The sequence below is a fragment of the Trematomus bernacchii genome, unplaced genomic scaffold (assembly GCF_902827165.1).
Source record: "Trematomus bernacchii unplaced genomic scaffold, fTreBer1.1, whole genome shotgun sequence".
Taxonomy (NCBI): Eukaryota; Metazoa; Chordata; class Actinopteri; order Perciformes; family Nototheniidae; genus Trematomus; species Trematomus bernacchii.
In genome coordinates, this window is record NW_022987648.1 from 7,375,796 (window position 1) to 7,390,134 (window position 14,339).

Sequence of the window (14,339 nt, forward strand, 5' to 3'; positions counted from 1 at the left end):
ACCAAATACTCTTGAGTTTTATTGGGGTTTGGTTTGTAGCATGAAATAAGGTTGGTGGTGCACCCCACTCATTAATTGTTATATTTTTGCGTGTCTTAAAGGTCCCATGTCATGGCCATTTCTACTGATCATATTTCCATTGTTGAGGTCTACTAGAATAGATTTCAATTGTGCAATTTTCCAAAATCACATTGGTTTCTCATACAGCATCTCTGTATAGTATGTGTATTCACCAGGCATTCACTCTCTGTCCTAAACGGCTTGTTGGAGCTCCTGCCCCCCCTCCCTGTGAGCCCAGTGTGCTCTGATTGGTCGGGACGTTGCGAGGCTCGTTGCTGCTCGCCGCTGCTGCGAGCTGCTGCGAGCTGCTGCGAGGAGCGGACAGGTTTCCGGGTCGGCGATACAGCGAGAACAAGCAAAACTCATCCTGAGCACACACAAACACTCACAGCCGAAGTAAAAACAATAAGTGTGGCTTGATATTGAGTAAGAAAAAGGTTTATAACGCTGTGAGAATGGGTCTGCGGAGAGCATTTCTCCGTGATCCCAACTCGTCTATTACCAGCATTCAGGGAGCTCTATGCAAGTCAATGGGGACTCCCTGTTAGTTAGCCAAGGGATCCAGGGGCCTATACTACGAATCTAGTTCAACATATCCTGGATATGTTTTGAGTTATCCGGTTGACTTAATCCAAAACAAACCCGCTCTCGCTAAACGGTCCTACGACGCTGGCTATCAACTCGATCGCTCAGGCCAGCCGTGTCCTATCTAGTTAGGTGCGCGTTCACATAAAAGGGGTGGTATTTGGAGTGATCGACCAATCACAAACATGGACAAGCCGTGTACTGACAGCGCAGCGCGTCATATATTTCCGGAATGAAAAGTCAACTAATATTAGACAAATATGAAGACGTTAAACTTTAAACATCCATGACTTAAACACTTTATCCAGGATAAAAGCCACATAGCTGCAGCTGCAAGGTGAATACTGCTGGTAAAAGAAAAAGTGTTTCAATACGTTCATTAACAGTTTTATGATATCACTGCTGCCCCGACACGAGTGGATCTGACTTTAATTACATTTGACTCGAGTGTTTCGTCAACTTAATGTGTTGCTTAAAATAATACTTCTGCATACAGTATGTGACACTGTGAGTGTTGCACGCCAGATACGGCTCAAGAAGCTGACTCAGATAATGAAATATATGATACATTATGATGTGATATCATGTGATATGAATGATAATGGGACACATCGCCGTCTGCACTCACAGTGCCGCGGACTGTAGGCTACGTAATGTTACTTTGATCCGGTTACTTATGTTGTGGCAGATATTTAAGTAAGCTTTCTTAACGCTAATGTTATAATAGTCAGATTGCTTTGAAGATGGGAGGTGATATTCTATTCATTTTCACGTTCACACAGTCGGTGATTTTGGCCGGCCGTCTTTCCTGCAACGGCAGTTTAAACTGTATTTCCTTTCTCCTGTCATATTAATTGATCGCTTTAAACTCCGCACACTGAGCTCTGATTGCTCAGCAGGCAGTGCTTTTATCCTGGAACCTATCCTGCTCCAGAGGCTAGCCGTTCAGAATAAGTTATCTAGCCCGCTATGAAGTGAACCAGCGTCGTAGGACCGGAAATCCAGTAAGTTAGCTTGCTAAACGAAAATCCTGCTTCGTAGTATAGGCCCCTGGTGTGTGAGGTGCTCCGCGGATTGGTCCATTTGGGCCAATCCGGTCATTTGTTGCTGATTTGGGTATTCACACGCCAGAAAACAATGGAAAATGAGAAATCTCCAACGAGGCGTTCTGGGGCAGCATAGACAGGTCTTTTCTGTGTTAGAGTTTTACTCGCTACAGGGTGTATTTTGAGGGCTTCCCAAATATCACGCTGTGTTCAAAGCGTCATAACTTCTCAGCTGTTTCAGCCAGAGACATGTTGTGTTTTTCCTCTTAAACTACAGAAACGGCAATAAACAACTCTATTAAGTTTTTCATTGAGAGGCGTTTACTTATTTCGGTGAAACGAATGTGCGTAAGGTTTTAAAAGATGCGGATAGTCTCACCTTGATTCTGGCGCATTGCTTTACGTTTTCTGTTGTTTTATAGATCTATTCTCATCCACCATCTTTGTTTGTGACGTGAAGAGTCACGTTTCTAGATCGGACACTCTGAGTGGATGCAGTCAAAGCCAATAGGAGTCTGATTCAGAGGGTTGCCTGTCAGTTCCGTTGTTATGTGTACTGAAACGAGAGCCGGTATAATTCCACGCGCGAAAACAAAAGTTGGAATACGTTATTTTAGTGTCTTAAAAGTAGACTGAGGTATGGCAAGGAAGTTTACTACTGAGGCTTTGGAACTGATTTTTCAAGGTGACGATGTCGATGAAAAATTCAGACGAATCTGCTCAGCATGCCATGCAGTGTTGGGACTAACGCGTTACAAAGTAACGCGTTACTGTAACGCCGTTATTTTTGGCAGTAACTAGTCATTTCATTTCATTTCAAACCTTTATTTATCCAGGTTGTATCCCATTGAGATCATTGACCTCTTTTTCAAGGGAGACCTGCTCAAGTAGGTTCCACATGAAACATTAAAAACATAAACAGAACAACAAAAGGACATCATACAGTAGCATTACAGGGATTACAATGTACATGCTATCGACACGCACAGGTACCAACAGCTTCCGATTCAGTAGCATCCAACCGAGCTTTAAAAACATTTAGTGGCACCAGATTGCTCAGTTTACATTTTAATTGCAGACTATTCCAGGACAGTGGAGCTGCGCATCTAAATGCTATTTTCCCTAAGACAGTCCTAGCAGTTGGCACATTTAATAAAACCACAGCATGCGATCTCAGGCAGTAGCCACTTACAATTCGCCGTGAGATCAGGGAGCAGATGTAGGATGGAAGTTTCCCTAACATGGCTTTATATATAAAAATGTACCAGTGACTGAGCCTCCGTACAGTTAGTGAAGGCAGACCAGCCCTTGCATACAGGGTACAGTGATGGGTTAATGCTTTACAGTTTGTCACAAATCTCAGTGCACTGTGATACGCAGCATCTAACTTGACCAGGCAATTGGCAGGTGCATTCATATAAATCAGATCACCATAGTCCAGCACAGGTAAAAAGGTCACAGAGACTAGCCTTTTTCTGGCCTCGAGCGAGAAACAGGACTTGTTCCTGTAGAAGAAACCTAGCCTAACCCTCAGTTTTTTAAGCAGGTTATTGACATGACGTTTAAAAGTGTACTAACTCTAACGTACTCTACTCTAACGCAGGGGTTTTCAAAGTGTGGGAAGGTGAGCCTCCCCTCAGAGAACATAAGAACAGCCGCGCCCCCCCTCCCAATTATTAGGGTCTGAGACCTAGGTCGGCGAAGACCCTATTGAAATCGGTCGCGCAGCGACCGATAAACCTTTGACCCCCACAACATATGTGAAAACTCACCAAATGTTGCACGCGCGTCAGAAGTGGTGCAACTTGCGATATGTAATTGGTTCCGGAACTTTGCGTAAAAAATTGCGTAGGCCACGCCCACTTCCGTTTTTAACGTAAACTCCCCCCACTTTAACTTTCACGTAAACAAACGAAACTCGCTACGCATATCTAGGGTGCGGAGACGAACAAAAAAGCCTCTTGGAGGGGTATAAAATAACGTACCGGAAGTCGGCCATTTTGAATTTGGCGTCGGAAAAACGCGATTTATCGCGTTTTTCGTCCTCCGCACGAAATCTATCTTCTCCCAGGGACTTTATCCGTACGACTCGAAATTCGTCGGGTAGCGTCTCGAGACATGGGCAATTCAAAGTTATCACGGAAGTTTTTTTCTTTCGCACGGCGTAGCTGTGATTTGGCGCCAAAGTTCGCGTTCGCTTGATGCTAGGCGATCCCTCGCCATGGAATACGATGATGTCATAACTCAAACTGACATGCTCATAACGCCACCAAACTTCACATGATGGTTAACACTGCGGCCCTGAACAGCTCTAAGTCAAATTTGATGTTACTTAATATGGCGTTACCATGGCAACGAATCCCTCGCCATAAAACACGGTGTCGCCGTAACTCCAATGGACACGGTCCCATCGTCCCCCAACCTTCACTTTTATATCACTGGTCCATGCCTCAACAGCTCTACGTGAAATCTGAGATCTCATCGTATGCCGTTTCCATGGCAACAAATCACTCGCCATAAAACACGATGTTGTCTTAATTCAATGGAAAATCGTCCAAACGGCACCATACTTCATATGATGGCTAATGGTCCGGCCCTCAACAGCTCTAAGTCCATTATGGGGTGTCATCATATGCCGTTTCCATGTCAACGCATCCCTCGCCAAAAAACACAATGTTGTCTTAAGTCAATGGAAAATGATCCAAACTGCACCACACTTCAGATGATGGCTAATGGTCTGGCCCTCAACAGCTCTACGCCAATTATGGGATGTCATCCTATGCCGTTGCTATGGCGACAGATCCCTCACCATGAAACACAGTGTTGTCATAACTCGATGGAAAATGGTCCAAACTGCACCAGACTTCAGATGACAGTTAATGGTCCGGCCCTCAACACCTCAATATGACAATAGTGAGTTTTCCTCAAAAGTTGTTGCCATGGCAACGCATCGCTCGCCGTTAAGCACGATATTGCTATAACTCCTGTGTAAATGGTAAAAAAGTGTTCAAATTTCACATGTGTGCTAACCATCAAGCCCTCGAGACATATGTGTCAGTTTTGAGATTTCGTCAAATGTCGTTGCTATGGTAACAAAATGGTCGCCATGAAACACGGTTTTCTCATAACTCGAGTTAACATGCTCCAAACGGCCCAAAACTTCACAGGTTTGATAACGATGCATCCCTCAACACATCTATGCGTATTATGGGGTGTCATCAAATTCCGTTGCCATGGCGACAGATCACTCGCCATCAAACACAATGTTCATGATACTGCTGTAACTCCTAAATACATTGTCCCATCGGCCTGAAACTTCCCACGTTTGCCAACGGCCGAGTCCTCGAGACACCTAGACACACACCTCGACGTGCGGACAACAGCCTGCGGAGTCCAGTAAGAGAAAATGAAGACTGTTTCTCTCCTCTTGTCTCGTCTCTGTGTGTGTGTTTGAATCTATCGTGCTGACTCACTGACTGCACCGATGTGATTGGCTGAGTAGCGTCACCTCCTTAAAACATTAAACAATAACTTTTTTAAACCTTTTTATCTTTATGTTTTAAACATATTGTATAAACCTCCCCCACGACTTGGACTATTCCTTGCACCCCTCTAGAATAAGCCCGAATGGTCTCAACCATATTGCATCAGTAACGTGCACTTTGTTGTTATAACAAGATCGCAAGGACAGTGGTAGCGATCGGAAAATTGAGTGTTGTTCAGTTTGTGTGTTGTGGAACATGCGTGTCCGTGCACGAAAATATACCACACACCCAATTACAATAGCATGTTCAATTCACTACCCTGGAAGTTAATAAAGTTGGAACAGCCTGTGGACAGCCGTTCTTCCTTGCATGTCAGTCGCCGACACCTTCTTACAGAGGACAGGCAAATCTAGCTGCAGCACGACCCGTATATTTTCGCACGCCGTGTTCTCAACACATATTTTTTAAACATTTTTAACAATTTCAACATCGTGGATACATCCTTATATGCTCCCGGCAACACACTTATATGCTCCCGGCAACACACTGAACGTCAACTTTGCCTCCTTATTACACTCACCCCTACTTTAGTGGGAACAATGAGTCTGCGTCTTTGATGCACACAGGAATAAACGCAGATCATCCTCTGGCTGCAGCCTTGACCGGCACTTGCTTTTGATCAAAGTCAATGCGGAAAACCCGCACTCACACAGGTAGGTGGAGGTGAAGGGAATGAGCACTTTCACAGCCTTTTTGGCGAGGTGGGGGAACTCGGTCTCCACAGACAGCCAAAAGTGTGCAAGTGTCACTTTACTCGTCTTTTTCTCGTTGTTTTTTTTCTCACGCTGCGCCTCCCCTGAAGCTCTCTGGCGCCCCCCAGGGGAGGCGCGCCTCACACTTTGAAAACCGCTGCTCTAACGCATTATTTTTTAAATTCAGTAACTCAGTTACCGTTACTACATGGTGCGTTACTCCGTTATTTTTTTTATATAGTCTCGGCTCCCAGACGTTGGTGAGCGGCGCCAACAGCGAGGCGAACAGAGATGAGAACTGTACTCAAGCACAGTACTTGAGTAAATGTACTTAGATACTTCCTGTGTCACATGCGGAGACGCGCTGTGGGCGTGTTTGTGTTTACTAACAAGACTATCATGGCGGCGGCAGAGCTCAAGTCGAGTTTCTCCGCCTAGAGATATTCTCACTCTTTCACTTTTGTCGAGCACAAAGAAAAGAACGTTTTAGTTAAATGTAAGTTGTGTCTTGGCGGGTCAAAGATCCTATCTACTGCCCAAAACAGCAATTCAAATCTGTTGAAACATCTGCAGAAACAACATGCTGGGACGAAGCTAGTAGCTAAGACCCCAGACCCAGACTCATCCGACGCCACTCCACCTCCACCTAAGCAACAGCGGCTGGATTTTAACCGAGGGACTGCTAGCCAGGAAAAAGTTGATAAAGCCATTGCACGGTATGTTGTAGAACACATGCAGGCTATTTCTACAGTGGAGTCACCCGCTTTCAGGGAGCTAGTAAGCATGATACCATGTCCGGGCGGCACACGGCATATGGGACGGAAAACTTTTTCCAACTACCTGGAGAAAGAATATACAAAAATGGAAAGCTCTCTGCCCCTCCATGTGAGGTCGGCCCAGACCCTAGGGGTTTTTAAATCTACTCTTAAAACACACTTCTTCTCCCTGGCCTTTTAGTCAGAGCGGAGCACGACTCCTGACTTTTCTCTGTGTTTTTTATATATCTGTTGTAATTTATTGTCTTTTATTGTGATTGTAGTAATGTGTTTTTATGTGATTATAGTATTTATTACATGTACAGCACTTTGGCCCGACCAAAAATCGCTTTTAAATGTGCTTTATAAATAAACTTTGATTTGATTTGATTTGATTTGAACATCTCACTGGATAAACCCCACCACTTTACAACGCCAGAAAGCTGCGTTGGCCTGTAAAAGGATAAAGGGTAGGCACACGTACGATGTTATTGCTGTGTGTGTGTGTGTGTGTGTGTGTCCGCCCCAGCCACCCCTCCTTGATCTTGGGAATGTTAGTGTGTGTATTGTTGAGTGTGTTCAGATCCACCATAACAGGTTTACAGCTATGTTGTGTTAATTATGGCAGACTAGACCCAACTATGACCTGTAGATTGCAGGCAACTAAAGTTGTGTCAGTTTGTTCTGGTCTGAAATAAATTGGCACTTTGAAACATATCGTTTGTGTTTGTATAGACCACATTGCTTAGCAGAGTTCAGTGATGCAAATGCATGTCAAGTTGATCAACAGATTGTATTATTCTCCAATGCAATAACAGTACTGAAATGAAGGCTATAAGGGCATTAATGGGAGCCCTTTTTTTAAGTAACTAAAAAGTTACTGTTCACAGTAACGCATTACTTTTTGGTGTAAGTAATCAGTAAAGTAACTGAGTTACTTTTGAAATGAAGTAATTAGTAATGGTAACTAGTTACTGGTTTTTAGCAACTAGCACAACACTGATGCCATGTGTGATTGTGGACATGATATATATCATGTGTAAATGACAATTCCTCGCAAAAAAAACGCCCATGGACACTGCCCAAAAGAATGGGCATAACTAATGAACAGAATAAGTTAGAATCTTCAAATCAGTTCTGATACAATGATAATAAATGTGTGCAATTTTCTGTATTGAATGTTTCTTTCAATGTTATGGTTAGCAGTTATTTTTAATGAAATAAGTAAAAAATGTAAGCTCCGTTTTTTATTTAATTTTTATTTATGGGCAAATATCCCCTATTATAGTGTATATAAGTCTCTAATGCAGGGGTAGCCAACACGGTGCCACTTAGTCGCCTGCAGGGGCAACGTGAGTCGCCCGCGGGGCATGTTAAAAAAATAGCTCGCCAAGCAAATCCAAAATGTAAAAAATACACAAAACAAAAAAGGAAATGTAATTAAAAGAATCTACCCTATGCATAAACAAAACCTCAATCATAGCAGTTTCAAATAATCATGTGCTGTGTGCATTGTTATTTGTGCTTGAGCAACATTTTACTTGAACTTTATTTCAATGAAATTAGTAGTAATTATTGTCCTACATTTTAATTTGTTTTACAGAGATGTTTCACAGCTGCCTGGGCCTAGTGGCCCACAGGCGGCGTTTATCCAGCAGCCAGAACATCCATCTGTGCCTGCCCCAGGTCAAGATCTACCGTGGCTCAAGGGCCTTCACCAGAGCCATCACCACCAAGGACCAGAGGACCAGCATCACTACAGCTGCCTCCACCTCCATCTGTGCCTGCCACCAGGTCAAGATACACCCCAGCACAAAGGCTCCACCACAGCCATCACCATCAACCCAGCCAGCAAGGAGGTCTCGTGGAGGTCTCGTATAGCACTTGTACCCCCCACCTACACAGCAGCCCATGCACCATCACCCCCACCTACACAGCAGCCAGACCCACTGTTTTGGAAGACAGACAAAGACCTTGACACTGTCTTGACATTTATAATGAATAGTTGGTTGAAAGTTCTGATGTTCAATATTGTAAATAGTGAGATTTTCCAGTCTATTATATTTATATAAATACTTGGTTGAAAAAAATAATATTTATAATAAATTGTTGGTTGAAAAAAAACTGTTTGAATGCTTAATTTGTATTTGTACACATCACATGAACCTTGGTATGTAATATGAAGTAATTATTCAGTCCTAATGTATCTCAGTCCCTGCTGTGGGGAAAGGTGAAAAACACCTATTTTACTCAAAATTCGAATTTAATTTGTTTCATTTTACACATGAATTACACATTTATATACAATGTAATTCAAATATTTCACTACTTTTGTGATCCTAAGACTTTGGTAACCAAATCTAAACCACCAAAAAAATGTGATGAAATAAGTAAATTTGTGTTTTCACAAGAGTTTTGAAGATTTTCCGGAAATCGGATGTCAAATGTTAAGCTTTAGAGCTACTTATCTCATCACACAGTGCTCTATGGTGAGTAATTTGCATTTATAGCAATACCAGAGATTGTTCTGAACATTTTGATATGTAACACATGGGGTGCCATGTATGACAAGTACATTTAAAAGGTGATTTAAGGAAACATCTAAAAATCGAGATAATACCCTTAGATGCTTTTCAGTTGCATGGGAACACAGTTTTGTAGGATACAGGGTTGAGATAGGGGTTACCAAAATGTGCTGCTCCTTTGATCCCTCATTATAAAGTTAGAATAGAGCATGCAGTGATGAAGCAAAACAAAACATAATAACCTCAACCAAGCATACATTTTTGTGAATATTAGATACTGTGTACATAAAGAAGTCATGGGAATTGATGGAACGGAGTCAATAAATCCCAAGTGACCCACTCTGTTTGGAGCGGCTGTTTTCCCACTGTCACAATAAGACACTCTACATCTGTCACCGTTTAATTCGGCTGACTCACTTGCTCCTTCTGCGACATTTACAGCTGGCTCGGAGCTCACACTACGCACAAGATTCTGCACCAATAAGTCTGAGATGAGCATGCAGAAATGCAATTAGGCAATTATTTAGCACAATGTGGCATTGTAACGCTGTGCTAAAGCATGTCCAACAGTTCACTAAGAAGCTTGCAAATGGATACACCTCACACAATCATATTTGTGCAGTTTTAACATGAAAATGGAAAATATACCCCTACACACGTTCCTTCCTACCTTCTATTGTGTCTGAAGGCCCAGTGTGTCATCCTGATTGGCCTTCGGTGGAGTGTGTAGTGACCTTGGCCAAAGCTGCCCAAGCTCCTGCCTACCACCACCCACCTCCTTGCTACAGTAATATCCAATGTCCCACCCCCTCCATACCAGCAGTGTAATCAGAGAGCTCTGAATGGCTCGCCCTTTGAATGTGTGAAGGGGATGCTGACATACATTACATTAGTGACAGACATTGATAGTGTTGTGGCATGGGGGGGGGGGGGGGGGGGTGCCAGCTGAGATATGCAAACAGACACAAAAAAGGAAAACAAAACCACTGGTGAATGACAGAACCACGATATAAATGGTGATGGTATCCCAGGACAGACCCCTTTAAAATAAAAAGTACTGGCCCGAATGCTCGGTCATATGGACGAGAGGGCAGCACAGTCACCAGCTGATCCTTAATTTCCCCCCCCGCTTAACTCAAAATGTGCTGCTGATGATGGAATAGTTATGTAAGTAAAATATAATTTAAATAATGACGGCAAAAAAGAGAAAGTGATAATGAAAGATATCAATGACAAAAACTAAGAACACCAATATTACGCAGACACATTGATTACATAACTGGAGATTGAACCTTTTTTATATAAAAAGTACATAAAAAAGGCCAAAAATCATTTCACAAATCCAAAAGTAATTTCATCCAAAAGCTTGTTTTGTCAACCAACAGTCAAACACTGAAAGATATTCAGAGTATTATCAAATTAAACAAATAGAAGCAGCAATTGGCGTGTAAATAGCAAGTGATTAACAGGTGAGAACTAGTTAGAAGCCTGAACCTGAAGATATAGGTCATTTTCCAAGCAAAAGTAATTAAATGATCATTAAATACAAATGGTTACAGATTGATTTTGATTCATCTCATAACAAAACCATTACTTTCAATGAACACTAGTTTTTTCAAGCCATCAATATGATATGCAATACATATTAAGAACACATGTTCACATGACTATCTAGAGAAATACTGTATAACATCAATAAGGTGCAGTTCTGCTCTAATACATTTTATTAGAAGCCTGCCAGCCAATTTGGACAGAAAGCTCAAAGAGAGTCGGAGAAAGTGTGAGAAAAGAGGAAGGTGAACTTTTAATTGGCACAAACCAAAAGAGTGCTGAGTAAAAGATGAACAGTTGGACGACACAGTTGTGCAAATATTGTAAATACTGATTATTGATGAACATACCTCATCCTTTATGATTTGGGGTTTATAGTGACTCTAATACTTATTTTTGCAGTCAGTCCCCCTCAGTTTTTTGTCATGGCTTCAGGGCCAGGACTTGAAACTTAGGTTCCAAATGTATTTGAGTTAGGTTCATAACGCAGGTGCTTTAGGTACCTGACATTATCGCTGATTTTTGTTTCTCACGAGACATGAACAAATGCCCCCTGGGAAAAATTGTGTGTTTGATTGAACCATCAATCTACATCGACCTTGTACCTCACTCCTCATCACCTTATTTCCCTCTTTGCTCCCATCATAACTACAGCTACTAAAAGTCGCCTTACAATAAATGCATTATGATTGAAACTTCCGAAACTAAATAAAATATTATCCACAGTTGTAGTTGGGCTGATGATTATTCATGTACAAACTATTTGGTAGAACGTCCTATACAACGTTTCACCAACAATAATTTATTGTGAGCTTTGGAATTATTATGGCACTGTAGAAACCAGAATGATAAACTTTGATTAAAAACTGGACAAGAATGACTCTTGGCATCAGTGCGGAGACATCTTGCAGAGTTTCACAGTACATGATGGCAAACGTGGAAAGGACTTCACACATTACAGTGCAGAGGGAGAGTGTAAGATCACAAGTCACTGCATACCACAGTTAACCTGTCACACCACACGCATCACTCTGTAGCACCCTCACACAGTACTTCATGTAGCCTTGCATATCTGCACAGCAGGCAGCACTGCAACAAATACACTATCTCTGCAAACACATTCAGAAAGTCTTATCAGAGGCCACCTGCATAATCCTCATTCTCAGGTCTTTGCACGGTAACAACCACCCCCCCACGCCAAGCCAGATGCCCAGATCCAGCGATTTCAGACGCAGCTACAGTATTACTTCATGTATGGATCTATATTTAGAGACAAGTGGGTAGAAAACTCAGAGACACTGTGGCTCATAGTTCTACAGAAGCTTCAAATACAACACTGTGATGTGGAAGACAGATGCAACAGTGGGATAAGCTGCAAGGCTTAAGCTCATGTACATTATATTCAAATCACAGGAAAGGCTGACATTACAAGTAAAATATTGTAGGGATAATTCACCCTTACTAAAGAAGTCACCTTTGCCCAGACTTTAAGATACCCTATCATAAAAAAGGTCTCCATGAAAACAGTTTTCCCGATGCTAGCACTAATAGGGACACTTATTCTGGCAGGATATGCAACACCTTGGTCCAGAGTAAAATATCTCAACAGCAATGGAAATAAATACAATTTCTGACATGAAATATAACTTTGAAATATTTACAAAATGCACGTTAAAATAACTAACTAATACAGTATATAATGTGTCACATTTAAAAAAGTCATTTGACCATCACTGATCAATGAGATCACAGCCTAGCTAGTAGTCTAAGTATTGTGTTATTTTTTAAGTAACTAGTATTGTGTGGGATTACAAATTACTACACAATCCCAGGATGCTCTGCAACTTTGACATTCCGAGGTCAGTTTGTTCACTGTCCTACAAAGAGTTGGATGGAGGGTTGAGATCAGTTTGTATTTTGTGGATTCATTGGAGAACAGTTGCAGGACAAGTTAGCTTGGTGCGGGAGCTGAGGGAAAAAAAGGAGGAGAATGGGACTTCTGCAAATAGTAAAGTTGTCCAACGTACATAGTATGTGTTCTTGGCCGGCAATAATAAGTACTGTAATTAATAATAGTTTTCAAGTAGCAGTATGTTAGCATGGTCAGTGTGTGTTTATTAGCATGTTGACATTAGCATGTAGCAAGTAGTGCTGCTACCATAACTGGAGACTCATAATCTTGTTTTAAAGGACACATTGAACAAATAAATCAACCTATTGGTATTAAGTTGGAGGCAGAAATATTATACACGACTCAGGAATAATTCAAACCAAAACTTTTGTACATGCACGGTGAGATACCAATAAAGTTTCACAATAACATGTATTTGTTTATATGTAAATATGGTGACCTGATCCTTTAATCACTTGGCACCAATCATAAGGTTTCAGTCATGTACAATTAGCAAGATTATTATTATATGTTACATGAAAAACAGATAAGTCTTTTTAAATATTTTCTTTCAGGTCATTTACCATGATAACCCTACTGGAGGACAGTCTGTAGTTTACACAGCTTCAGCTATCCCACTCTCCACTTCTTCTTCTTGCCCAGACATAAGTGGTGCACTAATCAATACTTGCACTCAATTCTGAAACTCCATATTTATAAAACAGTGACGCTCAAATGTGTCAGGTTACCACAGGCATTCAGTTTCCACAAGAACTACACAGCCAGCTGCTCTGTACCATCATTTGAAAAAAAAAAAAAAACCTGTGACGCACCATTAGTTTACGCTCGATATTTGCTGAGTCATTACTACAGTATGTGACCTTATACACCTCCAGATTCTGTTTGAACTTGAATCTCAGACTATCACACTGATCACAGATAACATATATTGTTTCATGCTTTATTAGGTTATTAGGAATAAGCCAATGCACTTTAGTACCTAATCTATACTGCTGCACAACAAGGACCACACTACAACCAGTAAGCCACCGCCTCCACAGCCCTGCTGCTCTGACTGTGCACAAAAAAGACCTCAAAGCATTGCCGTGCACCTAAAGACAACGTCATACCTGCAAGGACACACTCTCTAGCATCGATTCACCATGGTGCATATCTCAGTCTGTGCAAAAAAATACTAATTGACTGCGCTTCTGCACGTGTCTTTGTTGCATAGCAATTACGCAGACAGCGACTCAGCATCATGCGTAGTTGCCCATTAAAGTCAATGCATTTGCTACCTAGCGTACGCCTTACCTGCGATTTCAGAGAGCAGACCAGCGGTAGGAAAACTGGAAGCAAGAGATGCTGCGACTAAAATACATAACCGCATCAATCCTGGTCCATGATGTAGTGGAGAGCATGCAGTCTGTGGTGGAGAGACACGCTGCGCACTGTGATGCCTCTGCAAGGGATGCTCAACAGGACCACGTGACTCTGGAGGACAACCTGCCAATCTGAAGTCACTGATGGAGGGACAACAATAACATGCTGCCCTCAACAGTGTGTTCTGTCTAAAGAGGGGGGTAGGTAAGAGGAGAAGTAGTTGTAGAAGCTGTTGTAGGGGAAGCAGTAGTATGGTAGTAGTATTTGCTTTAACAGCCTCAGGGATGGAGTAAATGTGTAAATGTG

At 41.9% G+C, this 14,339-nt stretch overlaps 1 protein-coding gene across 1 annotated transcript in view; it reads right to left on the reverse strand.

The window, feature by feature from the left end:
* LOC117485999 (anion exchange protein 3-like) overlaps positions 1-14,115 on the reverse strand; it is an 85,942-nt gene extending 71,827 nt beyond the window's left edge. The window contains 1 exon segment of the mRNA XM_034134717.1: positions 13,965-14,115. The gene's annotated coding sequence lies outside the window, so the exon portion shown is untranslated.
* Between the last annotated feature and the right edge of the window lie 224 nt (positions 14,116-14,339).